At 34.0% G+C, this 25,877-nt stretch overlaps 1 long non-coding RNA gene, 11 other non-coding genes and 3 pseudogenes across 12 annotated transcripts; all 15 read left to right on the forward strand.

Moving 5' to 3' along the window:
• Positions 1–2,584: 2,584 nt before the first annotated feature.
• Positions 2,585–2,659, forward strand: LOC138381177 (small nucleolar RNA SNORD113/SNORD114 family). The gene has a single exon (XR_011233091.1). It is a non-coding gene; the product is annotated as a small nucleolar RNA SNORD113/SNORD114 family (small nucleolar RNA).
• Positions 2,660–4,444: 1,785 nt separating this feature from the next.
• LOC138381183 (small nucleolar RNA SNORD113/SNORD114 family) lies at positions 4,445–4,521 on the forward strand. Its single transcript, XR_011233095.1, has one exon. It is a non-coding gene; the product is annotated as a small nucleolar RNA SNORD113/SNORD114 family (small nucleolar RNA).
• Positions 4,522–5,670: 1,149 nt separating this feature from the next.
• On the forward strand, positions 5,671–5,745 carry LOC138381171 (small nucleolar RNA SNORD113/SNORD114 family). The gene has a single exon (XR_011233087.1). It is a non-coding gene; the product is annotated as a small nucleolar RNA SNORD113/SNORD114 family (small nucleolar RNA).
• Positions 5,746–7,215: 1,470 nt separating this feature from the next.
• On the forward strand, positions 7,216–7,292 carry LOC138381162 (small nucleolar RNA SNORD113/SNORD114 family). The gene has a single exon (XR_011233083.1). It is a non-coding gene; the product is annotated as a small nucleolar RNA SNORD113/SNORD114 family (small nucleolar RNA).
• A 2,312-nt stretch (positions 7,293–9,604) lies between these two features.
• On the forward strand, positions 9,605–9,678 carry LOC138381175 (small nucleolar RNA SNORD113/SNORD114 family). The gene has a single exon (XR_011233090.1). It is a non-coding gene; the product is annotated as a small nucleolar RNA SNORD113/SNORD114 family (small nucleolar RNA).
• A 2,082-nt stretch (positions 9,679–11,760) lies between these two features.
• LOC138381173 (small nucleolar RNA SNORD113/SNORD114 family) lies at positions 11,761–11,832 on the forward strand. Its single transcript, XR_011233088.1, has one exon. It is a non-coding gene; the product is annotated as a small nucleolar RNA SNORD113/SNORD114 family (small nucleolar RNA).
• A 4,411-nt stretch (positions 11,833–16,243) lies between these two features.
• On the forward strand, positions 16,244–16,317 carry LOC138381167 (small nucleolar RNA SNORD113/SNORD114 family). The gene has a single exon (XR_011233086.1). It is a non-coding gene; the product is annotated as a small nucleolar RNA SNORD113/SNORD114 family (small nucleolar RNA).
• Positions 16,318–16,800: 483 nt separating this feature from the next.
• On the forward strand, positions 16,801–20,244 carry LOC138380846 (uncharacterized). Its single transcript, XR_011232912.1, has 4 exons — positions 16,801–16,864; positions 17,744–17,829; positions 18,860–18,944; positions 20,072–20,244. It is a non-coding gene; the product is annotated as an uncharacterized lncRNA (long non-coding RNA).
• LOC138381176 (small nucleolar RNA SNORD113/SNORD114 family) lies at positions 17,196–17,261 on the forward strand (annotated as a pseudogene).
• LOC138381170 (small nucleolar RNA SNORD113/SNORD114 family) lies at positions 17,978–18,058 on the forward strand (annotated as a pseudogene).
• LOC138381153 (small nucleolar RNA SNORD113/SNORD114 family) lies at positions 18,331–18,408 on the forward strand. The gene has a single exon (XR_011233079.1). It is a non-coding gene; the product is annotated as a small nucleolar RNA SNORD113/SNORD114 family (small nucleolar RNA).
• Positions 19,314–19,388, forward strand: LOC138381180 (small nucleolar RNA SNORD113/SNORD114 family). Its single transcript, XR_011233093.1, has one exon. It is a non-coding gene; the product is annotated as a small nucleolar RNA SNORD113/SNORD114 family (small nucleolar RNA).
• On the forward strand, positions 19,643–19,776 carry LOC138381209 (small nucleolar RNA SNORA76). The gene has a single exon (XR_011233120.1). It is a non-coding gene; the product is annotated as a small nucleolar RNA SNORA76 (small nucleolar RNA).
• A 139-nt stretch (positions 20,245–20,383) lies between the features above and the next one.
• Positions 20,384–20,457, forward strand: LOC138381144 (small nucleolar RNA SNORD113/SNORD114 family). Its single transcript, XR_011233072.1, has one exon. It is a non-coding gene; the product is annotated as a small nucleolar RNA SNORD113/SNORD114 family (small nucleolar RNA).
• Positions 20,458–21,357: 900 nt separating this feature from the next.
• On the forward strand, positions 21,358–21,417 carry LOC138381182 (small nucleolar RNA SNORD113/SNORD114 family; annotated as a pseudogene).
• The last annotated feature ends 4,460 nt before the right edge of the window (positions 21,418–25,877 follow it).

Here is a 25,877-nt window from a genome sequence, read left to right on the forward strand (position 1 = left end):
TCCTGTGTGTCTGAAACTTTGTACAGTGTGACCAACAATTCTCCAGTCCCCCCTTTAGCCCCATCCTGGCCTCTGGTCACCATCGTCCTACTCTCTACTTCTTTGAATTCAATGTTTTTAGATTGCACATGTAAGTGACATCACGTGGTATTTGTCTTTCTATGCCTGGCTTATTTCACTTAGCGTAATGTCCTCTAGGTTGTCACAAATGTCAGGATTTCCTTCTTTTTTCTAAAGGCTATTGTGTGTATATTCCACGTTTTCTTTGTTCATTCACCCACTGATGACCTTAAGTTGATTCCTTACCTTGGTTATTGTGAATAGTGCTATGGTGAACATAGGAGTGCAGCTATCCCTTCAACATATTGGTTTCAGTTTCTTTGGAGATATACCCAGAAGTGGGGTGATATGGTGGCTCTATTTTTAGTTTTTTGGGAAACCTGCATACCTTTTTTTAATAATGGCTGTACTAATTTACATTCCCAACAATGTAGAAGAGTTTCCTTTTCTCTGCATCCTCACCAACATTTATCTTTTTTTTTTTTTTTATAAAAGCCATTCTAACAGATGTGAAATGATATCTCATTATGGTTTTAATTTGCATTTCTCTAATGATTAGTGGTGTTGAGAATTTTTTCATATATCTGTTGGCCATTTGTATGTCTTCTTTGGAGAAATATCTGTTCAAGTCCTTTGCTCATTTTTAAATTGGGTTGTTTTCTTGTTATTGAGTTCTTAAGAGTTCCTTACATATTTTGGATATTAGTCCCTTATCAGATGTATGATTTGCAGATATTTTCTTCTAGCCTGTGAGTTGTCTGTTCATTTTGTTTTTCCTTTGGAGTGCAGATGCTTTTTAGCTTGATGCCATTCTGTTTGTTTATTTTTATTTTGTTGGTTGTGTTTTTGGAGTTATATCCAAAAAATCATTGTTTAGACCAATGTAATGGAGATTTTCCTCTATATTTTCTTTTAGTAGTTTTACAATATCAGGTTTTATATTGAAGTCTTTAATCCATTTTGAGTTGACTTTTATATATGGTATGAGATAGGGATCCAGTTTCATTCTTCTACATGTAGATAACTAGTTTTCCCAACACCATTTATTGACAAGACTGTCTTTTCTGTATTGCATGCTCTTGGCACCTTTGTCCAAAATCAATTGCCCATAAATGTGTGAGTTTTATTTATGTGCTTTTAATACTGTTCCATTGGTCAATTCACTTGTTTTCATGTCAGTGCCATGCTGTTTTGATTATAAATTCTTGATAATATATTTTAAAATCGGAAAGTGTGATGCCTTCTGCTTTGTTCTTTTTGTTCAAGATTTTTTTTGGCTATTCAGGGTCTTTCATGGTTCCCTATGAGTTTAAGGATTGTTTATTTCTGTGAACAATGACCTTGGGATTTTGATAGGATTGTATTGAATCTGTCAATGGATTTGGGTAGTTCAGACTATTTAACAATATTAATTCTTCCAATCCATGAACAGAGGATATTTTTTCATTTATTTGTGTTTTCTTCAATTTCTTTCATCAGTGTTTTATATTTTTTTTACTATACAGGTCTTTCACTTCCTTGGTCAAATTGACATCAAAGTGTTTTATTGTTTTTTGTTGCTGTTGTAAATGTGATTATTTTCTTACTATCTTTATCAGTTAGTTGTTAGCATATGAAATCACTATTGATTTTTGTATGATGATTTTGTATCTTGCAACTTTACTGCATTCGTTTATCAGTTTTCAATTTTTTGGGTAGAATCTTTTGGGTTTTCTAAATATAAGATTGTTTCATCAGCAAAGATAGACAATTTTACTTCTTCCTTTCCTATTAAGATGCTTTTTATTTCTTCTTCTTCGCCTAGGCTAAATCTGCCTTTCCCCCACAGAATGACCACAGGATAGCTAACATTTTCTAGGAAACAAAATCTTGGTAGTTAGCTTTATGGGTAAAGAACACATAGACTAATGTAAGTAATACCTTAAGTTCATGTCTTTGGTTGGGATGCTTTGTTCATGAGTATTTAGTGGTATTTCAAAGGAATCAATGTCTAAAACAGAAATAAAAATCACCAAGAGTGGACCAGTGATGGGAATGTGTGATGAACCAAAAAATATGTTTAATGTAATTTGGCACAACAGAGGTGATTAAAAAAAGCAGTAGTTCATTTATTTTCACAACTGTTTAACATTCTGTATTATTTTCCACCACAAATGATTTAAACTTTTCCATATTGGTATGATTCTGGCTGATAACTCTTTGTAGCAGCCTGGGAAAATATGGAAGACATTGTCAGTGTTGGAATATGGTGGTTTTGTCACTTTTCACTGGACCATTTTTAAAACATGGAAAGATTGAATAAAATGAGACCACAGAAGGACCAATGGTGAATGTGGATTTGGTATGAAGCGTGGATGTTAATTAATCACACATGTTCTCTGAGGTCCACTGTAAAAGAAGATCTAGTCTATGGGGAAAGAAGCACTAAAAGGGAGATCTTGTTCCTAGAATTTTGTGATTGTATTGTTATTCATGAACCAATGAATAATAAATGAATGAAGATATAAGGGAAGAAAAACGTGCTTGGGCCAATGATGAGTACCATGGGGTATCTGAAACAGGATTTTTGATTAAACCCATATGTAATTCTGATGTCCATTACAAAGAGACATGTAATTATTCCTTTTGTGGGAAATGAGCCCATGGTACCTTATCATTGGGCTTTTCTGGTTCTTGGGAATAAATTGCATTTTTATCATAAAATCAAACGATGAAAAAAAGTATCAATGAGTAAAAAAAAAGGATAAATCATGTACTTATTAAGGAATGTAATGAAACATGGATTATATTAAAACTTATCTGAGACTCCCAATAAATTCATCATCAAGGCTCTTACTAATCTAGTAAGGGGTATAAGGTCATTTGTACATGAGAGTCAAAATTTTTGTTCTGTGTTAGTGGTGGGTTGCTGACTGATTATTAATATTTTATTAAGAAAATGATCACTGGGGATCAGGCAGGTGGGAGGGTGAGGTAGGGGATGGGTAAATTCACACCTAATGGGTGCGGTGTGCACTGTCTGGGGGATGGGCACACTTATAGCTTTGACTTGGGTGGTACAAAGGCAATTGATGTGACCAAAGTGTTTATGTCCCTGTAACATTCTACAATTGAAAAAAACAAAATGAAATATATTTACTTATATAAATAGCTGTTTAAATAACCACATAATTTATAGCCTAGCAGAGACCAATGATGGGAATATTAATACAATCTTATTTTTGATTTAACTGATCTTTATTAAAACAATAAAAAAAGAAGCAAGTCTGTTATTCCTGAGGGCAATGACTGTGGACAGATATAAATATTTTTCAATGTTCTTGTCCAGTGCTGTGAGAGCACAAATACTGATGTCTGTTTATATGAGAAAGAAGGCATGCTTTTATGTTTCAATTTATTTTTGAAAGTCAGAAAACCATGGGCCAATTAGAAACAAATGTTATGATATGAGAATATTGATTGATGTTTTTTTTCCATGATAGATGTTCTAAGAAAAACTCTAGGCTATTCCCTTGTTTTGAAAGACATACATAGGCCTTTCCAGGTTGTAGTAATTTAGTTTCTTAGAAAAATGAGAACATGTTTTTAAAAACAGGCTTTTCTTCTCTATAGAATGAAAACCACATAGCTGATTTTATTCTCCTCTAATCATGAAGCCCATAACTGTTACTTCTGGACTAAGGCACATAAAGACTGACGTAAGTAAACATCAGCACCAAGGCCAATGTTTCATTCTGGGCTTTGATGGTGTTCATTAACTGGAGCCCGGTAAACTATTTTGATAAACTAAGCAGGTAAATAAGACATGAAATTAAGGAATGCCAATCATGGACCCATAATTGGAATGTGTCAAGAGCAAAAATTTATGATTAATTCAACTACCACGGAGAACCTCAGAGATGCAAGGCATTTCACATATTGTCAGAGCACTTTAAATTCCCATTTAATGTTTTTGCTACAGTTGCTTAATATATTCCTTCATTGACAAACATTTAAGTTGTCAGTTGTTGAGGTAGATAGCATGTGTCAATTTTCTCAACTGTGGGCTAAGGTGGGAGGCCTGTGGTTGTTGATTACACCAGCATTAATAGACAAGGCAAGTGAGAGAGAACCAAGTAGACGATGACCATGAGTGTGGAACTGATAGGAAACCAGGGAGCTGATTAATCCGCTGCGTAAACCTGAGGTTCTTCGTGAAAAGTGGTCTAGTCTATTTTCTCTGCATGAAAGGGAGCAATGAACAGATCCTTGTTCTATTTAAGCCTTTTGTTCTCAGTTTTGTGTCATTAAAGGATATTGATCAGATAATTATCATTTGTGAAACCATGAATGACTGAGCCAATTGAAGGAGGTACAAATGAATAAAGAAATATAAAGCCAAGCCTGGGTCAATGATGAGTATTGGTGGAGGACTCTGAATCAACACCCATGATTAAGCCCTCTGTGTACTCTGAGATCTGTTACTGAATGAGAAACAGCCAATATTCTCTGTAGACATTACTTAGCAGAAGTTAGGAAAATTCAGTAAACTTGTTCCTGAGCTTTTGTGGTTCAAAGATATGAAATGTATTATTTCAAGTGAATCATGCATAAATAAATAGAGAAGTGTATACATCAAAAAGAGTAACAGGCCTACTTGAGGTGCAATTCGTTGAGTGTAATAAGTATTATTAATATTTTATTCATATTAATGCTTGCAATAAAACAAGTACAATTATTAATCTGAAGTAAAATCCTCTTTTACATGGAGCCTATTAGTATCTTAGTTAGGAGACAATTTTTTTTTTATTTGTAGCTTATTGGTTTTTTTTTTTAATTAAGAAAAGGGAAAATGTTAGCATCAGCTAGTAATCTATTATATACTGTCTACTTACTAGTTGTTTATATAGGCAGATATTTGTAATCAGAGCTCATATTCTTGGGTTAGGTAGTAGACTCAATAGTATTTATTATGTTATTTAGAACTAAAAGTTCAATATAGGGCCAATAAAAATTGTATTTTTGAGCATTTTTTTATTAGTCTAGTTCTGCTTCACTATTAAAAAGATCTAAATCTATTTTAAATCTACTTTTTCCTTCCCAGAGTGAACACAAGACAGCTGATTTAATCATTCAATAAAGAGTATTATCCTGAGTAAGGGGCATAGACACTAATATAAGTAAGTCCCTTATTTCATGTTCTTGAAATAATCAATGTCTATGTGCATAAAATAAGTAAAACACTCCAAGCATGGACCAGTGATGGGAATGTGTTATGAACCACAAGCTATGTTTAATCTAAATTAGCACAACTGAGGTAATTTTAAAAGAAGATAGAAGTTATTTAACTTACTCTCAGAGCAGTTTGTCGTTATTCTTTATTTTATGCCGTGGTTGATTTGGACATTCCCATATGGGCCGAGATACTGGCTGGGTCTTTTGAGGCCGCCTGCGAATCTATGGCTTGCTTGGTGAGTGTTTCAGAGGTGATGGAAGATGGTGGTTTCATTATTTTTCATGGGCCACCTTTGACAAGAGCCTAAAATTCCCGGCTCTTGTTTTTGAGCTTTTATGATTGTGTTATTTGTGAATTGGTAAATTAATCAATAAATGAAAAAAAAATGCCCATCATGGGCCAATGATGAATGGCATGGGGTTTCTGAAACAAGAATTTTGATTAAACCCATCTGCAATTCTGAGGTCCATTATAAAAAAAAAGACACCTCATTATTCTTCATGGGAAATGAGTATACAGAACCCTGTTCATGGGCCTTTGTGGTTTGAGGGTATGAATTACATTATTATAATAAAATTATTCCATGAATAAAGAATTATGCCAATGAGTGAAGAATAAGAAAGATATGCATGCACTTATATTTTAAGGCATGTAATGAAACACGGATTATCATTAAGACGATTTTGAGATTCTTAGTTCCAATAAATTAATAGTCAAGGCTCTTATCGCTTTGGCAAGGAACATATGGTCATCTGTACACAGGACTGAATGTGTTTTTGTTCTCTGTTGAGGCAGGTTGCATATTGATCATTTCATTAAGGAAAAGGAAATACATTTACATAAATAAATAGTTGATTGAATAATTATGTAATTGAGAGAGAGCTTGGAGCAATGATGAGACTTTTATGCAACCATACTTATGATTAATGTTATCTTTTTATGCAATTATATCTAAGCAAACAAACATTAAAGTTGTTTGAATCCAGGTTGGTACTGGATTCAACAGTGTTCATTACATTCTTTGAAACAAAAAGTTACGTAAGTTAATAAAGAGAAAGTAGTACTTTCTCTTCCCAAGTGTTCAGAATAGGACACAGACCAAAGCTTACGGTTAATTGATTACTACACAGCTAGGGTTCATTGAAAACAGCTAAATGTAGACTAATTCTATTTAAAATTTGGTTTTTATACTTCAGAACGAACACATTCTACCCAACTGAATTATTGTCTTCTGGTGAAGATGCTGCCATTCACCTCCAGGGATAAGGAGAGAAGAGATCCATGCAGGTAATATTCAAAGTTTATCCTCTCGCTTGGGGGACTTGATCATATGTAGTTATGGAAGTATTTGAAAGAAATAAATGGTTACATACCTGAATAGTTCAAAGGTAATGCATTGACCCATGATGGAAATGTGCTGTGAATTAAGGATCATGATTAATCCATCAGCACAACTGAATTCATTGGGACAGAAGGATGAAAGGTGTATCTGCCATTTTCAGCATGACTTAATACACTCTTTTATTTTTGTGCCACAATGGATTTAAACAGATCTCCACTGGAATTGTTTTAGACTGTTACCCCATTGAGGGGAGGGCATAAGAAAATGGAAGATCTTGCCTTTTCCTTAGCTGTGATACAAGATGGTAGTTCACTGTACCATCTTTAAAATATGGGCGTTAAAGAGGCCCAAGCATGGACCAGGGGCTAATATGGAATTGACATGGTGCAAGGAAATGGATTAATTTGTCTTTGCAACACTGAGATTCGTTACACAGAGATCAGTCCTCTAGTTCTACGGCTTGTGAATTTTACAAATATATTCACATCTTGTAAGGATCTTTTTTCCTTCTAATCCATGGACAGTGGTTGTGCTATTAGTATAATCAACGAGCAGATCAAGAACAATATACCTGAGTGAAAGCACAGAATACCATGTCTGGATCAATGATGAGTGTGCGTGGGGCATCTGAATCAACTACTCTGATTACACCCTGTCTGTGACTCTGAGGTCCGTTGCATCGATGGGAAATGTGCTCGCAGAGGAAATCAGACACAGTCAAGCAAAGTGTTCTTGGTCCTTTTTTGTTCATAGGTACAGATTATCTTAATGTAAGCAAATCAATGAATGAATAAAGAAAAGTACAAATAAAGACAACTACGCCTCATTCAATTATGAAAGGAACAAATGAATCAAAGGTTATTTATTGTTAACACACTTCTGAAATTTTGAGTTAAATAAACTAGACTAAGTCTTCTCCCCCTTGGAGATCATATAAATAGATATGTTCTCAATGTTCTGTGCCAGTGGTGAATTTCTGGTTGCATGTCTTATTTTTAGAAAGGGATAAAAAATTTATATAATTAAATGATATTTTTAGTATAATAATATTTAATATATAAATAATTGCCAATATAATAAATATATTAAATAACAACTTTATTAAAAATATTGCTAAACACATTAATATAAGATTATTTTTAAAAAGATTATTTTAGTAAATAACAATTTAATATAATTAATAATAACAATTCAAATACTAACGTTTAGATTGTTGAAACAAGGAAAACATCTAAGCATGAGCATTGAAAATGTGAATATAATAATTACAAATCCTCTTGTGCTCACTGATTTTTGTTTAAAAAGAAAAATGCAAATGCATTTTTTGGTGATTTTTGGGAGTGATAGTGAATACGTAGATGTTAGTGTTGCTAAGGTTTTCATCCGGTGTTCTTAGGGTTCATGAATATTGGTGCTCTTATTATAAGTGAGTAAAAGAATAATTTCATATCTTAATTCATTGTTTAAATGAGGGCAAACCATGTACTAGGAGAAGTATAGTAATGTATGAAGGAGCATGACTAATCCTGTCTGTCCTATTGAAGTCCACTTTAAAGGCCCAGTTCTTTCCTTCTTTATGGAAGGGTCATATAGACCCACTCTTTAGCCACACTTTGCTATTAATATTTAAATTCAAATTAATTAAAAATAAAAATTCAGTTCCTCAGTCACACTAGCCACGTGCCAAGACACATGTGGCCAGTGGCTACCATGTTGGACAGCGCTGGTAGAGTACCTTTGTATCATTATGAAAAGTTCTATCAGCGCAGACAGGGCTAGTATAGACAGTTGCAGTCAATAGAATTTAGTTTTAGGTAGCAGGTGGTTCTATCATTCTGTGTTTTCTTTAGAAAAAAGAGTAGATAGTTAAACTATGCTTGGAATTATTAAATAAGTGAATAAATAAATGAATCGTTAAATACATGAATTAAAGTTTGGCCCATTGGTCAGATTATGTCATAAAACAAGAATTTAAATTTATCCTAGTGTGCAAAAGTTTTCTCCATCAAAAACTTATCAGCTCTTTATGCCAGGGATACCTAGATAGATGTTAATAATCAATCTTCCTGTGTTGGATGGTAGATTCAAAGATTTTCATTATATTATTTCATATTGAAAATTAAGTCAGCACATGAAAAGGATAGCACTGTAGGGTTGATGATGAAAATGTGGCACAAACCACTGTTCATGATTAGTCTAGTACTGCAGAAGTAACTTCTAGTTAAGATGTATTAAACATTTACACTTTTTATTCTTTTTGAAATCTGTCTTTTCCTCCAGAGTGGGCAGTATACCACGTTGGATTTGGTTATTCCCCTGCGATGAAGAGCATGGCTGTTGCTTTGGTGGGTAAGGAGCAATGTTAGTACAAGAGTTTCTGTTCTTGATTTGTATGGTTTTTTTCATGTGCGATCATTGGAGAATGGAAGAAAAGGCCATAGACACAAAAATGAAATAGTGGAACAGCAAGTAAGGGCCAGTAGTAGGAATGTGTTGTAGCCAAGGACTAGGATTACCTCTTTCAGCACAACTGGGATTCATTTTTAAAAGAGATGGAAGGAATTTGATTAATTTTCAGAACTGTTTGATACTCTGTAGTGTTTCTGTACCGCAGGTGATTTAAGCATTTCCACGTTGGTAGAAATTCAGGCTGTTTACTGTTTAGGAGATGCTCTTAGAGAGTGGCACATACTGTCTGTGTTCTAGTTGTGGGATACCATTGTTAATTTTGGTTGTTCGTTATACTGTCTTTAAAATTGGACAAATTTAATGAATGTGGGTCAGTCATAGACCATTTATAGTGATCGTAGTGACACAAAGCAAGGTTTATTGGTTATTTCACATGTGCAGACTTAAGATCTAGTCTGGGAGCTTTGTGGGAATGGAACCCAGAGACGTATTAGACTCAGATCAAAGATATTGTTCTTGGGAATTTGTAATTCATGGGAATAGGAAGGTATAATTGAATAGAGAAAGAGTGCCAAACCTGGGCCAATGATGAGATTGGAGGGTGTCTGAATCAAACACTTTGATTAAAGCCATCTGCAACTCTGAGATCTGTTATGTAAAGTGGCCTCCCGCTTACCTTCTATGGAAATGAGCTTGTAGCAGAAGTTCAGAATATTTGGATATCTTGATCATGGGTGTTCATAGTTTAAGGGTATAGACTGAATTTTTATAAGTAAATCAATGTGTAAATAAATAAAAAAATCTATAAATGGGTAATTATAAGGAAAGCTTGGCATGGAGCAATTAAGATAGTGTGTAATGACATGGAGATTATTGTTATATATTTCTGTAGTGCTGAATTCCAGTGAGATATATTAATAAAGGCTGCTGTCCTGTTCTGGAAATATGTAGACAGATGTATGTAAGGCTCAATATTATTGTTTGATGTATGTGGTTGTTTACTGATTTGTTTTATTTAGAAAAGAGAAAAATTACATAAATAATAGATTAAATAGCTATTTAATTGGAAATAAGAATGAGCATAATTCATCTCATTATTAATAATTAAGTTATTATTAGTAAAGTATTATTCACTGAGTTTTATCAAAAACAAGAAAAAAATCTAGTTTTTAAATCTCTGTGGGTAATGTAATGGACATATGGAAACAGCAGTATTATTTAAGGTGATCATCTAATGTTAATAAATTCTCATATATTGATGAATTATTGCATGTAAATAGAATATGTCATCACAGTTAATTTTTTGAAGGAGGGCAAAATATAGCCCAGTAAGAAGTAAAAATAATGATTAGTCATTGTCTATACTACTGATGCTCTATTCCTAGTTTGAGTATGGGAATATAGGTACTTAAACATAAGTAGCATTTCTGTGCTACGTTGTTCATGGGTCATGGGTTTACATGTGTGCGCGTGCATGTGTGTGTTAGTATATGTGAATATATAATCAAATATTCCATGGGTCATTCCATAAATGAATAAATAAAACAATGAATGATTAAATTAATATATAAGTAGGATTAAGCATAGACCATTAGTGAAAATATGCCATGAATCATGAATTTAAATTTATCCATTTCTACATAAGTTAAGTCCATCAAATGACAGATTATATAAGTTCTTGCCTATGTGAGTAGGGGTATATACAGATGTGTAAGTAGTAGTAGCTCTTGTTTTGAGTGATGAACTGACTAGTACTTATTATATTATTTAAAATTAATAGTTAAATCAATAGATAAAAATAGGTGATGTTCTTGGATCAGTGATGAAAATGGGACTTGAATCAACTTTATGATTAATTTAATACTGCACAACTAATGTTTTTAAAATCAGTCTCAATCTGTACTGTTCATTCTTTTGAACATTGATATTTGACTCCACAGAACAAAGACCATGGCTGATTTCATCAGTCTCTGCTGATGAAGATCTTGGCTGGTCCCTTTGTGGGTAAGAAACCTAAACACTTAAGTAAATAACAGTAAAAAATCTTGTCAATTGGGGTCAATTTCTTTTAGTGTTCTTTGAATTATTTAAAGTAAGTCTTATGACCAACGATATGAATGTGTTAAGAAATAAAAATTATGGTTAATCCAATTAAACCCAATTATGGTTAAAAATAAGATGGAAGACATTGATTTTTCAGAGCTGCTTAATAATTCATCTTATTTTTACAATACATTTAAGATTTATTCAGCAATAAAACATACACTGCACTGTCCAATGTGGTTGCCCCTATCCACATGGGACTATTTATATTTAAAATAATTAAAGGGAAATGAATTTTTAAATTCAGTTCTTAGTTGCACTAGCCACATTTCCAGTACTGAGGGACCACACTGGAGAATGCAGTTATAGTACATTTAAATTACATTCAAAGTCCTGTTAGACAGCTCCTCCTTAAGGGAGGAGCACACAGAGAGGCAGAAGACGGTTGGAATGGGATGGCTAGCAGCAAGAATGTTAATCGATCCATACGTGCTTCACTGAGGGCCACTACAGAAACAAATTTGATCCATTGGGAAAAGATCTAGTCTATGAGAAAAGAGCCTGGTAAACAGATCTTGGTTATATTCAAGGCTGTTGTTCTTGGCTATTAAGATTCATGAATATTGATTTTATTACTGCTAGTGAATCAATGAATGGATCAATAAACAAAGGTATAAACGACTGCTTATTCTGGATCGATGATGAATGCCCTGGGGTGTCTGAATCAAGGATTTTGATTAAACCCCTTAACTCTGAGGTCCATTGCAGAAAGATTCCTGTTCATCGTCTTCATGGGAGATGAGCTTATGCCAGGAGTTTGTTCCTGGGCTTGTGAGCATGGATTGTATTATTTTAAGTGAAGGAGTGCATGAATAAATCAAAGAAAGTACTGTATAAATAAAGACAGAATGGGTTATTCTTGGTCCAAATATGAGAGTCTGTAATGCAATAAGAGTCATTACTGGCCGGGCGCGGTGGCTCACGCCTGTAATCCTAGCACTCTGGGAGGCAGAGGCGGGTGGATCGCTCGAGGTCAGGAGTTCGAGACCAGCCTGAGCAAGAGCGAGACCCCGTCTCTACTAAAAATAGAAAGAAATTATATGGACAACTAAAATATATATATACAAAAAAATTAGCCGGGCATGGTGGCTCATGCCTGTAGTCCCAGCTACTCGGGAGGCTGAGGCAGTAGGATCGCTTAAGCCCAGGAGTTTGAGGTTGCTGTGAGCTAGGCTGACGCCACGGCACTCACTCTAGCCCAGGCAACAGAGTGAGACTCTGTCTCAAAAAAAAAAAAAAAAAAAAAGAGTCATTACTAATACATTTCTGAAGGACTAAGTTCTAGTAAAATAAATTGATCAAAGCTGACCCTTTTGGGTAAGGAGCATTTAGGTAAATGGATGTTAGAGTCCGTTTTGTTGTTCTGTGTTAGTCATTTGCTTTTTGTTTGATTAGGAAAAGGACAAAATAGTTACTTAAGTTATTGATTGAATAACCACCTAATCATGACAGGATTTACTCATGGATCTATGTTGAGAATATGTCACATGACCAGATATAATTAATCCAACAATATTCACTATGTTTAAATTTAGTTCCTAAGTTTAGTTAAAAAAAACAAGAAAAAATGATCTGATCTTTTCTCCATGTCTAACGAGCATATGAACAGGCATTAATACTGTGGAGTCACAGATATAATGGTAGTATTATAAATGTAAAAAAAGAAGAAGTTAATATCTTAATCAGTTATTTAAAATAAGGCCACAGCATGGACCAATAAAGAACATGTTTTAAAGAAGCAGAAGTATGATTAATCCAGTTCTACACAATTGCTCTCTGGATAAAGAAATAGACATAGGCTCTTATATTTTTGGAATGATTAATATATTTATTATATTTAGATAGGATTTTCTTTTCTGTATTGTTGGTGCAATTTCCTTAAACACTGAGATAGAAAAATGACTCCATGTGTAACTATTTACCTCCATATGTATGGATGCACTTACAATTGCTAAGAATGTGTTGGAATCTAGGATTTAGATACATTTAATTCTTTCTAGTAAGATTTATTTAGAAAGGAGATTTAACTTTTAGCTGGCTGGGTAGAGGGTATAATAACAGACAGACTTGTGTAATGGTGATAGTTCTTATTCTTGTATCTGGTGTTCATTATACTAGTTAAATGTAATACTTATCAATGAATCGATAGGTATGCTACCCGTAGTTTAAATATACGACTAGCACAGATATTTATTCCTGATGAATAACTGTTGACTTGAACTGAATTAAAAACATTTAGATCTAGGCTTCCTGTCTGTCTAATCTACCTGTTTTTGTATTTGCTTTGTACGCCACAGAATGGACGCACAGGGATTCAACCATTCTCTAGCAGGGACGGCCTGGCTGTTGTCTTTCGGGTAATGTTTGTAGAAACCTACGTAAGTGCCAAAGTGGTTACTTCTGGTCTGGGGCTATGTTGTGGGTGTTAACGCTGTGATTGCAGAGAGATGAATGGCCTCATATAAACATAAAATGAAGACAGGTTATGTTTGGACCAATCCAACATATCTATAGTCAGTTAAGGACAAAAAAGCAAGACCATTTTATTCACTTTTATAGTTAATTATTCAGTTAATTAATTAGTGTAGAAATTAATTATTCAATTTTATTTAAGTAACAGTTGATTTAAATCTTCCTCTATTTATAAAGACATAGTTTAGTCACGTTCTAAGATGTAAGATATTGTCAGTGTTTTGAGTGTGGGGTAAAATGGTGGGTTCATAGTTAGTTGTTTATTGTCACATCTTTAAAATGTGGACAAAGTAAATGGAAGATGATCCAGCCTTAACCAATTAAGCGTATGAGATTTGTATGGATCAGGGATGGTTATTAATCTACTAATCTATAAAACTGAATCTATTACACAAAGGGAGCATCTGGTTTCCTCTGTGAGAAGTGATCTATGGAAAGGTGTTAGGGTAGTCTCGTTTTTTGTTGTTGGGTTTTTGTGATTCTTAAGTATTGATTATATTATTAATATAATCATTGAAACATGAGCAAATGTATAATTAATGATGACAAATATTAGACTGGGACCAGTGGTGGGCTCTTGTTGGTGTGAACGAAGAGTTATGATTATTCCAAATACACACCAGCAACATCCATTTCCAAGAAGGGTGGTGTGTTCATGTTGTGGGAAATGAGCCTGTAGACAGACGTAGTAGTAGTCTTGGAAGGTTTAAAGTTTTTAAAAATTTGTGTACATTTAAGGGGGACAAATGTAATTTTGTTACATGCATAGATTGCATCGTGGTGATATCAGGGCTTTGGGGTGTCCTTCACCAAAATGGCCTACATCGTGCCTATCATGTAATTTCCCATCATCCACCCCCTCCCTAAGTGCACCAATGATTGAATCAAGACACTAATATATAAAAGGAAGAAGCAAAGAATCTATTAGAGGAGAATATAATGAAACAGTAATTATTTTACAAATATTTCTGAAGAACTGAGATCCACTAAAAATAGATGGAGCATGTTTCACTCTGGATGAGGAGCATGTAGGCAGATTTTTGTGATAGTCAATGTGCTTGTTCTGGTTATAGGTGAATTGGTAATTTTTTATTTTATTAAAAAAAAAACAAAGTAAAAAGTTATTAAATAAATAAAAGATTAGCCCACTAACTAAACAAAAGAGGGCCAGACCACGACCATTAAGAAGCACAGGTTCCAGTTCTATGTAACTACTGTCCAGATATGGAAAAAGACCCAGGCTCTGTCCACCTGGAGTATTGTACGTGGAGACAGGTATATGTTAGATTCTAGTTCCGAGTTGCTGGTTTGTTTACCCTGTTCATTTTCTTTAGAAATGTGAATAGATGGTTGAACTGATCCACGGGGAAGTGCAGACACAAAGACATACCCACAGAGGTGTATATACTCACACATTCACAAACAAGGGAAACCACAGACCGTGGATGAGACTATTCTATGAAACAGTCATTTAGATTATTGATAATTCTATTTAAATGTAGACCATTTAAAAGTTGACCTAAATTATTGTTACGTGCATAGAGAGGGGGCATGGAGACAATATGTATGTTAGCTATAGTTCTTTTTCTTGTCTTGGGTGATGGAGTTTATCGTACCTATTAGTCTATTAAAATTATCTTTGAGCTAGTCCGAGGCTGATCATAAGCTCGTGCTCAATCTGTTTCCTCTCGAGGATTTCAGTTAACCCAGTAACACCTGGCATCTATACAAAGAAAAAAAATCTCCGTGGTTTCATTCTTTCTAACATCTGCTTTGTAATTCACAGAATGGACGTACGAGGGCTGATTTAATCATTCTCCACGCATGAAGGTTTTGATGGTTACCTATGTGGGTATGGAGTGAGTAGGCTGAGGTAAGTAATTCTTAAGTCTAATGACAAGGATCTTGCCAATGTATTTTGATTTAATTATTATACATGGATCAATGACAGAACCAATAAATAAATATAGAAATAAATTTTAAAAAGAGGGTAAAGCATTGTCCAATTATGAATATGTATGGTTAGATAAGAAATCCTTCTATTATAAACGGAAAACACTGAAGTTTTAAGAAACCTATGGGTCAAGAATATATCACCTGTTTGTCTAAGAGTCTTAAAGACACTTTATATGAGAAATAGTCAATTATTATTCTGGGTCAGTTCAAGTTTGAGTTTGCTAATAGTATTAAGGAAAAATACATGAATATTATCACAGCTTAAGAAATACCTACATTGTTGTGACAATGGAAGGGTCATAAAGGCCTACTGAAGATGAGTTACCGATTTTTCTCACCTGGTCTGCTTTGCGCTCCTCAGAGTGAGTGTCGCAGTCTGCTTCCAGCGCCGCGCCGTGACCACGAGCTCTGTGCTGCCCCTGTGTGTTAGCACGAGGACTCACGTGAGTAGTAGTCAAAATTCTTGTTTTGGTTTTATTTGTTTAAGGGTATTCCGTGTATTACTAAAATGTGTAAAATATAATCAAATAAGACCACTACTTTGTAGTCATTACTTAAGAATAAATTTATTCTTAAGTTTTTCTTGTGTATCTATAGTTATTTGATTATTATAGGGCTCTTAACCAATTGATGAATTATTTCAATAAATAAATGTGGGAATGAATGAAGAAAGAGAGAGTCGTTCTTGGGCCAGTGATGACAATGACTGCGGTGTATGAGTCACGGACGGTGAATATAGCTCTGGAAGTCTGAGGTCCAGCGCAATAAGCAGTCTAGTCTATACCTTCTGATCCTGTGGACGGATGTTAGGAATACTCAAGGATTTTTGCTCTTGGGCTTCATGTTCATGCATTTTCATTTTATTTTTATAATTGGATCAATGAATCAATAAACAAATATGTATAAAGAGGGCAAAGTATTGTCCAGTTATGAAAATATATGGTGTGACAAAAATGTTATTAATATATATTAGAAACACTGAAGTCCATTAAGAAACTATACCTCAAAGGTTTTACTTTTTTGCCTGAGGATGATATAAAGTAAAAATAATGGCCTCTGTCTTTGTTCGGTCAGGGCCATGTTCAATGTTGTTTTCTGTAGAAAAAAAATCACAAATATTAATGCATACTTAATGACTAATAAAATGAAAGGAGAAATGCAAGGATGAATGGACAGAGTATTTCAATCTTTGTATGATCTTTTCTGTTTTGTACTCTGAGAATGGATGCTCCCAAACTGCTTTAAGCTCTCTTCTATGGTCATGAGCTCTGTGATTGTGACTATGTATTGGGAGCGTAGAGACCAACGTGAATATAGTCAAGGTTTCTGGCGTGGTTTGGGCGGGCACTCACTGTATTGTTAAAAAGAATTACGTATAATCCAAGGTCAACCATGGCCCAGTGACAAATATGGCATCACCATGAAACATGAAACATATTGATGAATAAATATTTATAAAATTAAAAATGATTAATGAAAGAGATATAATCAATGTGGCAAATGATCCTTTAGATAGCTATAAAATATATCTTGTTCTTAAGTTTTTGTGATATATAGTTATTTAATTCTTAGTAGTGAAATGATGATCAATAAACAAATGTAGAAATTAATGGAGAAGAGGAGGACCAACCTTCAATTTCAATGATGACAACTAGTGGCATATGAGTCATGGGTAATAAATACTGTATGTCTGCCACTCTGAGGTTCCACGTAAAAGAAATCTAGTCTCCTGCCTATGTTGGAAATGATCCTATAGATATATTTAGGAATATACAAGGATCATGTTTTTGTTTTTTTTTTAATGGATTTTGATTCTGTTATTGCAAATAGATCAATGAAAGAATCAATAAATATAAACATATGAATAATGGAAGCATCATTCAATTATGAAAATATATAGACAAAAGAAGCCATTAATATATATTGACAACTTAAGTCCATTAAGAAATAAATGGTTCGAATATGTCACCGCTAGCTAAGGATGTTATAGATGATATAAGTAATAGCAAACATTCTTGTGAGTTAGTAGAAAATTCAACTTTTTTGCTTTTCCTACGAGAAAATGAAATATATATTATCTGAAGTTAATAAAAACCTAAGTGGCTGACTAGCTAAAAGGGGAAATGCAAAGATCAGTGGAAAAAAGAGCTCAATCTTAACCATTGGCTCTGCTTTATACTCCTCAGAATGGGCACATTTGAGTTGATTTGAGGATTTTTCCATGGTCACAAACTCTTTGGTTTCCTCTGTAGTTGGTGACACTGATACCAATGTGAGTAATAGTTATAATTCTTCTTTTTGTTTGAATGTTTTTTAGAATGCCATGTATTAATAGGATGGGCTTAGTATAATCAAAGAAAGCCAATCATGACCCAATGATAAATATGTGATTATATGAAACATTGTATGAGGCCCAAGCCTAGATCAATGATGATGATTGGTCATTGTCATTGATGAGTCATAGGTGATGAATAATATGTGTTTGAAACTCAGAGGTCCAAAACAAAAGAACATCTCACCTACTGCCTCTATTGGAAATGATCCTCGGACAGATGTTAAGAATACATGAGGATCATGTTCTTAGTCTTTGTCTTCATGGGTTTTGATTCTGTTGTTATAATTGGATGTATTAAAATTATAAAAAGAATCAATGGCAAATATAAATAAATAAATATGAATAGGGGAAGCATTGTCAGCTCATGAAATATGTTATGATGCAATAGAATCTATTGATACATATTAAAAACACTGAACTTAAGTAGGAAAGATGTGTTGGACCCATTGTGATGATGATTGGTGGCGTATGAGTCTTGGATGATGAACGATACATGTCTGGAAGTCTGAGGTCAAACACAATAAGAAACCTCATCCATTGCCACTGTTGGAAATGATCTTATAGACAGATGTTAGGAATAAAAAAGAACCATGGTCTTGGTTTTGTATTCATAGATTTTGATTGTATTAGTACAAATAGATCAATGAAAGAATTGATAAATAAATATAAATAAATATGAATAAGTGAAGCATTATCCATTATGAAAATCATCTGGCGAGATAAGAGAAACTATTAATATATATTGAAAATAGTGAAGTCTATTCAGAAATAACAGTATATATACAAAGCAATATTCCTGCTCTGTGTCAGTGGCAAGATCAATGTTCTTGGTTTCTTTAAAAATTAGTAAATGTTAACCTAAAATAATAAATACCTAAATGACTAACTAAATGATGACATGCATGGATCAATAGAGATAATATTTCAATTTTTATTTTTGGCATCTGCTCTGCTTTGTACGTCTTAGAATGAACAGGCCCAGGTGGCAGAAGCAATCAGCTGTGATCACGTTCTCCACGGTTGCCTCTGTGGGTAGGAACTGGGAGACTGATGTGAGTAATAGTCACTGTTCTTGTCATATGTTGGTGGTTTGTTTAGGGTATTTGCTGTAAAAATTTAAAAGTACTAAAAATAATCCAAGAAAGCCATCCATGACCCAACCATAAATATGGGGTGGACATGAAACATTATGTTGATTAATCAATATATTCACAACACTGAGATTGATTAATGAAAAAAAAATAGATAAATGATTGTATAGACAGATGTTAGGGATACGTATGCATCTTGTTCTCTAGGTTTTGGGAGCTTGTTCATAAGTGTTTTTGATCCACAGATATTTACTTTAGTATTATTAGTTTACTGATAAATTAATTAGTAAAGAGCTGTGGAGATGAGTGAGATAAAAAAAGGACCAGCCCTGGACTAGTGATAATGACCGTGGGCATAGCAGTCACAGGAGATGGATAGTATGTGTCTGGGACTTTGGGGTCCAACACGATAAGGAATTTAGTCTATTTGCTCTGTTGGAAACAACCCTGTGGTCAGATATTATGAATAGGAATATACAAAGATCTTGTTCTTTTATTTTGGATTCATAAATTTGATAGTATTATTATAGATTGATCAAAGATGGAAGTATTAAATATATAAATCAGTAAGTATGATTTATTATACTATAGATGATGAATTGTTGTTCAATTATCAATATATGTGGTCAGACAAGAAATATCATTTATGTAAAGTGAACGCGCTGCCTTTGATTCCCCGCCGCATCTCTCCCGTGGCGCCAGGGGTCGGGCTGTAGCGCCAGAGCATGTGCTTGGGCATAACTGGGGACGCCTGAACCCCTAAGGGCGGCCCTTTTAACCGCGAGCAACATGGCTGCATCCTCCAGCAATATAAATGTATATATATGAAAACAATGATTCCCATTAAGAAATAAGTGGATCAACACGTTACCTCATCGTTTAATGATCATATAGCGACTGATAGTCCACTTTATTACTCTGGGTCAGTCCCAGTCAAGGTTGTGTGTTTTGTCCCGAAAATATGCATGCTATAAAAATTAGTAAATACCTAAATGACTGAACAAATTAAATGTAGAAAGCAAGATTCAGTGGGGATAAGATCCCAATTTTTTTTTTTTTAATCAACTGCTTTGTTTTATACTCCTCAGAGTGGACATACTGGAGCTGATTTAAGGATTCTCCCACAGTCTCAAGATGATGGTTGCTGCCGTATGTTTGGTGCATAGAAACCACTGTGAGTTTTCGTGGATAGACACTCCTTATTTGAAAAGTATGAAATATAATCAAAGAAAGCCAACTGTGGCACATCGATAAATATGGATTGACATGCAACATGTTGATTAATCCGCATAGGAAACCTTAAGGTGATTATTGAAAGAGATATATTGATGTAGCAAATGATTCTATATACAGGTAGATGAGAATGAAATAAAAAACCAAAACAAAACAAAGCCCAAACCTGGATCGATGATGAGAGGTGGTGGTGTATGAGTCAAGGACGATGAATATACATGGCTGGAACTCTGAGGTCCAATATAAAAATCAATCTAGTTTATTGACTCTGTTGGCAATGATCTTATAGATTATTTTAGGGTTTTACAAGAATCTTTTTTGGGGGTATTTGTTTCCATGGATTTTGCTTCTAAGAAAGGAATCAATAAAAGAATCCATGTATAATGAAAAGATCGTGTTGTATACCTCCAATATACAACTTTTATTAAAAATAATTTTAAAATGGAAAAGAGTCAATGTGCAACCATAATAAGAAGTTTGATGTTGTTTGTTAAGAGCATGTGAAATATATATTAAGCCAAATCAGATACACCTAAATGATTAAATAATGAATTATAGATGCAAGGATCAATAGAGAAATATCTCAATCATCTTAACATCTGCTCTGCTTTCTACTTCTTAGAATGGACACACCCAAGCTGATTTAAACCTCGGTCAATGATCTCTACGGTTGACTCCATGTGTGGGAGCATGGAAACCAATGTGACTAATAATCATTGTTCTCATTTCAGTTTTGGTAGTTTGTTTAGGGTATTTGCTGTAGAGTTATTAACTATAAGAAAAAAGACCAACCATAGTCCAATAATGAATATGGAATAGACATGAAAGGTTATGTTGATTAATCATTTTCCAGCAGTTAGAATGATTAATGAAAGAGGTATACTCAGTGAGGCAAATGATTCTATAGGCATTTCTATAGATGTTTGAATCATTATATCTATTAACTCATACTAAACATTGAGTATGATTTATGAAAGAGATATACCAATGTGGAAAATAATTCTATAGACACATGTTTATATTCAAGGCTCTTATTCTTGGTTTTTTTTGAATCATAGGAATTCAAAAAATTAATATTAGTGGATCAGTGAATTAATTAATTAACAATTATAGATGAGAATGAAGAGGAAGACTTAAAACCTGGACCAACGATGACAACAGGTGACCTGTAAGTCATAGATGATGAATAATACATGTCCTTAAACTGTAGCCAGACACAGAAAGAGAAATATTGCATGATCTCAGTTATATACGGCATATAAAAAAGTTGAACTTACAGAAGTGGAGTGTAGAATGGTGGTTACCAGAAGGTGGGGGTACGGGGGAGTGTGGAGTGGGGAGATGTTCAAAGGGTACGAAGTTGCAGTTGGTCAGGAGGAGTAAGTTTTAGAGCTCTCTTGCACAGCACGGTGACCATAGTTAATGTACTGAATATTTCAAAATTGCTAAAAGAGTAGCATTTTAAATGTTCTTACCACCAAAAAATGATAAGGATGTGATATATATGCTTAATAGCTTGATTTAATCATTCCACAACATATATCAAAACATCACATTGTAACTCATAAATATGTAACTATTTGTCAATTAAAAACAAAAAAATTAAAAAAAATTGAAAATAGTATGTTGTGATCCTATAGACAGATTTTATGAGTATGAAAGGATCATTTTCTTGATTTATATTCATGAATTTTGATTCTATTATTATTTATGGATTAATGAAAGAATCGAAGTACATATATGCATAAGAAAAAATGAAGAAGGTAAAATAAAGTATGTTCACTGAATATATGCGTTGGCACAATAAAAATTATTAGTATTTACTGAAACTACTGAAGTTCTTTAAGAATTATGAATGGTCTGAGTGTATTATCTCTTTGACTAAGAATAATGTAGACAGTATAGTCAAAGTTCTTATTCTAGGTCAGTGGCAAGTTTGATATTTTTATTTTGTTAGGGAAAAGTTAATAAATAACCCAAATCAAAATATTTCCAACTGCTTGCTAAATGAAAAGTGGAATGCACAGGCCAGTCTTGTGATTATCTGCTCTGCTTTGTTTTTCTCCCAGTGGGTAGACCCAAGCTGCTTCAAGCATTCGGCAGTGATAACATGCTTCATGATTGCCTCTGTGTGTTAGAACATGGACCAACGTGAATAATAGTCAATGTTCTTGTTGTAGTTTCAGTGCTTTGTTTAATGTATTCATTGTGACATTGAAAATATTAAATATAATCAAAGAAGGCCAATCATTGCCCAGCCGTAAATATACAGTTGACATGAAACATGTTGATCAATTGATTTTTAAAACAATGAGATTGATTAATGAAAGAGGTATAATATTCACATGCTACACACCCGATAAAGGGCTAATAACTAGAATCTATATAGAACTCAGGAAAATCAGCAAGAAAAAATCAAACCACCCCATAAAAAAATTAGTGAAGGACATGAACAGAAACTTTTCAAAAGAAGACAGACTAATGGCCAAGAAACATGAAAAAATGCTCAACATCTCTACTCATCAGGGAAACGCAAATCAAAACCACAATGAGATATCACTTAATTCCAGTGAGAATGGCATTTATCAAAAAGTCCCAAAAAAGCAAATGTTGGCGTGGATGCTGAGAGATAGGAACAGTCATACACTGCTGGTGGGACTGCAAACTAGTGCAACCTCTGTGGAAAGCAATATGGAGATACCTGAAAGAGCTAAAAGTAAACCTATCATTTGATCCAGCAATCCCATTACTGGGCATCTAACCAAAGGAAAAAAAGACATTCTATAAAAAAGACATCTGCGCTCGAATGTTTATAGCAGCACAATTCACAATTGCAAAGATGTAGAAACAACACAAGTGCCCATCAATATGTGAGTGGATTAATAAAATGTGGTATACGTATACCATGGAGTACTATTCAGCTATAAGAAATAATGGTGAATCTAGCACCTCTTATATTATCATGGATAGAGATGGAGCCTATTCTACTAAGTGAAGTATCACAAAAATGGAAAAACAAGCACCACATGTACTCACCATCAAATTGGTATTGGTTGATCAATACTTATGTGCACATAACATTTATAAGGTGTCGGGTAGGTGGGAAGGGGGAGGAGGGGATCGGTATATTCACATGTAAGGGGTGTGGTACGCACCGTCTGGGGGATGGACACGCTTGTAGCCCTGACTCCAGTGGGGTAAAGGCAATATATGTAACCTAAACATTTGTACCCCCGTGATACTCTGAAATAAAAAATATTTAAAAAGGTATAGTCACTGAGACAAATGATTCTATAGAAAAATACTCAGGATATTTAAGGATCTTTTTTGAGATTTTTTGATTTATAGATATTTATTTTATTATTACTAATTATGAATTAATCAATTAACAAAAGTAGATGAAAATAAAGTAAATGAGATGCAAGCCAGGACAAACAATGACGACTGGTGTTATATAAACTGTATGTGGTGAATGCTGTGTCTGTAACTCTGCGAGCCAGTGTAAAATGAAATATAATCTATTGCTTCTGTTTGAAATGAATAAAATATGATGTATTGTTTCTGTTTGAAAGGCTCTTTTATGCATATTCTAGGAATATAAAAGGATTGTTTTCTTGAGTTGTTTTTATGAAATTGGGTTCTATTATTATAAATGGATCAATCATTGTAGAAATATAAGTAAACATAAGTAAAGATGAGGAGTTCGAAACGTGCACTCTTAACATATATGTGGTGAGGCAATAAAAATTGTTAAAATGTATTGAAAATACTGAATTACTTTGAAAAATCGTTCAAGTACCTTACTTCTTTGAGTAAGAATGATAAAGACAATGTAAATAGTCAAAGTTCATGTTCTGGATCAGTGGCAATTTTGGTATTCTTCATTTTCTTAATAGAAAAATTAGTATGACTCCAAATTAAATTAATATATACCTAGATGATTGACTAAATGAAAGGTGAAATGCACAGAACAATGTTTATAACATCTTAATCTTGCTATCTGCTCTGCTTTGTACTTCTTACAGAGGACACCCACGGACTTGTTTAAGTGTTCTGCCATGTTCATGAGCTCCATGGTTACCTCTGTGTTAGGACCATTAAGTCTCCAGTAAGTAGTAATAAAAAAAAGCTCTTGTCTTGGCTTCGGTGGTTTATTTAGGGTATTCACTGTAATATTTAAAAAATGTATTTAATATATTCATAAAAGGTTAACCATGGCTTACTGAGAAATATGCAATTGTCCTGAAACATTATGTTGATTAATCCGTATGAGCAACAATGAGGATGATTAAAGAAATAGAGTTATATTCAGTGCAGCAAATGATTCTATATAGAGATGCTAGTGATACTTAAGGATCTTTTCCTTGAGTTTTTCATTCACATATATTTATTTTATTATTATTAGCAAAGTAATAAATTGATCAGTAATCACATGTGGATGATAATGAAGAAAAGTAGTCTTAAGCCTGAAGCACTACTATTAATGAATTAATCAATAAACAATGTAGAAATCAGTGCAGAGAAGGAGGGCTTTTCCTGGGCCGATGATGGTATGTTGTCTCTCAGCGTATGAGTCAAATGGACGATGACAAGACTCGGACTCTGAGGTCCAAACGGAATCTAGCCCATCCCTGTGCTTGCGTGATCCTATACTATAGAGAGATGTCAGGAAAAGACAATGACCTGCTCTTGTCTTTGTGTTCATGAATTTTAAGAAATATTTTAATTAAATAGCAGTGGCAGAGTCCATGAACATTTGTATTAATATAAATGAATAAAGATGAGAGGTGAAGTACTGTTTAATTTTAAAATGTATAGTAAGAAAAAATAATAGTAATATAAGTTGACATAGATAATAAGTAGATTAGTGCATTATATCTTTGACTAAAAATGATGTAGACAGTGATAAGTAATAGTGCTCTGAGTCTGTTGTAAGTTTATCATTTGTTGTGTTAAGACAAAATTAATAAGTATCACCATAAATTAATAAATACCTAAGTGACCATGTAAATGAGTGGTGGAAGGTATGAGTCCATGGACAGAATGTCTCAATGTTTTTTATCATCTTCTCTGCTTTGTACTCTTCAGAATGAATGCACCAAGCAATTTAAACCTGCTATGATCAAGATTGAGTTGCCTTTGTGTAGGAGTGAGACCTGTGTGAGTTCTTGTTTTGCTTTGGGACATTTATTTGAGGGTATTCATGGTATTATTAAAAACTATTGGCCGGGCGCTGTGGTTCACGCCTGTAATCCCAGCACTCTGGGAGGCCGAGGTGGGAGGATCACTTGAGGTCAGGAGTTGGAGACCAGCCTCAGCAAGAGTGAGACCCCGTCTCTACTAAAAATAGAAAAATTAGCTGGATGTTGTGGTGCGCACCTGTAGTCCCAGCTTCTTGGGAGGCTGAGGCAGGAGGAACTCTTGAGCCCAGGAGTTTGAGGTTGCTGTGAGCTAGGCTGCTGCCACGGCACTCTAGCCTGGGCAACAGAGCAAGACTCTGTCTCCAAAATAAATAAATAAGTAAAATAAATGTAACAAAAGCTAATTATGACCCAATTATAAATACAATTTAAATATTATGTTGATTAATTGTTAATGTGCAACATTGAAGTCAATTAACGAAAGAGAGTCTGTGTGGAAAATGATTCCATAGAGTCTTAG

The sequence above is a fragment of the Eulemur rufifrons genome, chromosome 2, assembly GCF_041146395.1.
Source record: "Eulemur rufifrons isolate Redbay chromosome 2, OSU_ERuf_1, whole genome shotgun sequence".
Classification (NCBI taxonomy): domain Eukaryota; kingdom Metazoa; phylum Chordata; class Mammalia; order Primates; family Lemuridae; genus Eulemur; species Eulemur rufifrons.